Below are 2,882 nucleotides of genomic sequence, written 5' to 3'. Positions count from 1 at the left end.
ATTACACATATCAGTCATCCTATTCAAGCTATCAGACTAATCCCTGCTGACTCTGTTTCAAGTCTTCATTTGCATGGCCAAGAGGACCTTAATTGAAGACTAAAGTGTACTTTACAATTAACAGTAGGAAAGTGGTTGTTGGGGGAAGGGTGTTCAAACTGCTGTGTATAAAATTGTGTTGTGTGCATCCAATAAATGTGAGATTCCTGTTTGAACTTACATACAGCCTGCCTGGTGTTTGTTCGGAGCTATCACAACTGGATTAGAACGGCACATAGCTGTAGTTCGAATCCTGGAGGATCGGATGACCGAACCATCAGATGTTGCGATCTGCAATCTGATTCAATAGCCACAGAGGAGTGTCGGGAGAGTGGAACTGAGCGAGCAGGGGCTCGTTACATTGGTTGGCAGCCGTGGGATTTGCTCTCCAGTTACTGGGACACTCCAAACCAGCCTGCAGGAGAGCCACACTGAAAGACTTACTTGAGAGCCGGGAGGGACCAGTGGGATCATGCTTCTTTGCTGTGAACACATCCAAACCATCACGTGGATCCAAGGTCCAGATAGCAGGAGAGGAGAGGTACAGATACCAGCCACCATGGAAGAGGAATTCAGAAGGAGATCATTATGCGTTTTTAGGCATTTCTGTAAAACAAGCCTCTCTGCGTGACCAAGTATCCTTGGGTAATCAAGGACTCTTGTGAGGTCAAACACCCTGGTGTGATCCCGCAACTTTATGCACCCAAGCATTCTTATCCGATTTAGGCATTTCTGTGAAAACAAACCTTTCTGCATGAGCAAGTATTCCTGGACAAACAAGGACTCTTGTGAGGTCAAGCACTCTTGTGCGACCCCGTATCTTTATGCAAACAGGCATTCATGCGTTTTTAGGCAATTATGCAATTTTAGGCATTCATGCGATTTTTAGGCATTTCTGTGCAAATAAGCACTTAACGACCAAGCATTCTCATGCGACTATGTAAGTCCACCACAAACAGAAAAAAACGTGTATGTTTATGTGTATTACATGTTCTGCCACATGCATCTTGTACATTCCAATACTCAGGTAATTTATGCAAATATGTGGACTGATAAGAAGGAAGTTATCCTCCGCTGACGTGCGTTCCCGCACTCATGCGTTTTGCTGATTGTGTTAGCAACAATGTGCACAGAACCGTGTATAGCACCTGGTATTCCCAGATGGTCTCCCATTCAGGTACTAACCAGACCCAACCCTGCTTAGCCTCTGAGATCAGTTGAGATCAGGCACTTTCAGGGTCATGTGGCCGTAGGCATTTCAGCAGTTGTGTGTTTGGCTAGTTTGTAAGCAAGCACCTGCATGAGGACCTTGTGGAGGTTCTAGTAATAGATGGACTTGTAAAGGTACAAGAAGAAGCCTATGGGAATTTTTTTTTTTTTTTTTTTAAAGGAACATGTTTATTTGAAAAAATAAAAAAGAAGATATACATACATGTTTTACATTAAACAGAGCACTTGGATAAGAGTGCGGTACATGTGTAAAATTACATTATGAATGACATAAGCTAGAAAGTATTGACAAAAGTCCTATAAGTAATGTGCAATATGCATTTACAGAACACAAAGCTTTCCTGAACACTCCCTTCTCATAGTATGGCACCTTTCTTATGTAACTACAAGCTGGAAAAAATTACTGCGCTATCCCCAAAGAAAACAATGTATAAGACAAAAAAGCTGCAACCAAAAATGTGAGACACATCCACTTGCTATACAAACCAAAATAAAAAAGGCTGCGCTGCAATATGTGACATGAAACCAGTAGGATGATGTGATCACCCTGTTGAATAAAGAATATTTAAAACTTCATGTATGTGGGGTTCATAATAAAACAGTGATTACATAACCCACGTAATTCAAATAAACCTAGTGATAAAGACAATGAACATTTAAAGTCCAAAATTGCAGATTACATGGAGTAAAAAGTTCATAGAGGTAGAAAGTCGTTGCCAAGGAGAGAGAGGTAAACGTCCAAATGGTGTATAACATGCGTCTGGATCACCCGGGAATAAGTGTTGACAGAAAGGTTCCTCCACCTCTACCAAAAATGGCCCCTTACCGTCTCCTTAGATCTCTTATCAGGAGATCAAGCGGGCGAGTGGCTGTCAACCCCAGCCTCAGGTATAGACTGTAAACAAATCACTCATAGACCTCTTTGGCAGGAATCCTCTACGTGGCAAGTAGACACTCGTTCCCCATGTAAACACAAGTGAAAAAAGCGCTTCCAGATGCTTTCACCTCACGTCCGCAATACACCTCACACACCGAGCCGTCTCTCTACCTTTCTTATGTGGAATTTGGGACAATTCCTGACTCCTTTACTTAATATTATCTGTATATCTATTCATCACATGTACTTGTATTATCAAGCCACGCATCCCAAATCTTGTTATACTTATCAGGACATCCCCTGTGTTTATATATAACCTTTTTATAAGGTAAGGACATATTTACCGCTTTAATCCAAGCCTGGAAAGTGGGAGGGGTGGCCCTCATCCAGTGTCTAGCCACTAGCTTTCTTGCATAAAAGAGCGTTTCGTATAGAAAAGTAGCTGAAAATTTGTCAATGGTAATATCTGGAAGTAGCCCCAGTACACATAACTTTGGCTCCAGTTGGACGGGCGAGCCCATATCATCATGTAAAAATGTGATGATTTGTGTCCAGTAGTTTTGGATATCCGGATATGACCACATGAGATGAAAAAAGGAGCATGATGGACTTGTACACCGTGGACACTTTGGGTCCTGGTTTTGGGAGAATTTAGCAATTCTAGTTGGTGTAAGATAGGATTTGTGGATTATGTACAGCTGAGTCAGTCGCTCCGGAAGCCTTGGAGACACCTTTT

General features: G+C 42.1%; 1 pseudogene; it reads right to left on the bottom strand.

The window, feature by feature from the left end:
- Positions 1 to 1,175: 1,175 nt before the first annotated feature.
- On the bottom strand, positions 1,176 to 1,294 carry LOC141146359 (5S ribosomal RNA; annotated as a pseudogene).
- Positions 1,295 to 2,882: the final 1,588 nt, after the last annotated feature.

Source organism: Aquarana catesbeiana, linkage group LG05 (assembly GCF_042186555.1).
Source record: "Aquarana catesbeiana isolate 2022-GZ linkage group LG05, ASM4218655v1, whole genome shotgun sequence".
Taxonomy (NCBI): Eukaryota; Metazoa; Chordata; class Amphibia; order Anura; family Ranidae; genus Aquarana; species Aquarana catesbeiana.
The sequence above is the reverse complement of the archived record's forward strand: the minus strand, read 5'-3'. Positions and strand labels throughout refer to the sequence as shown.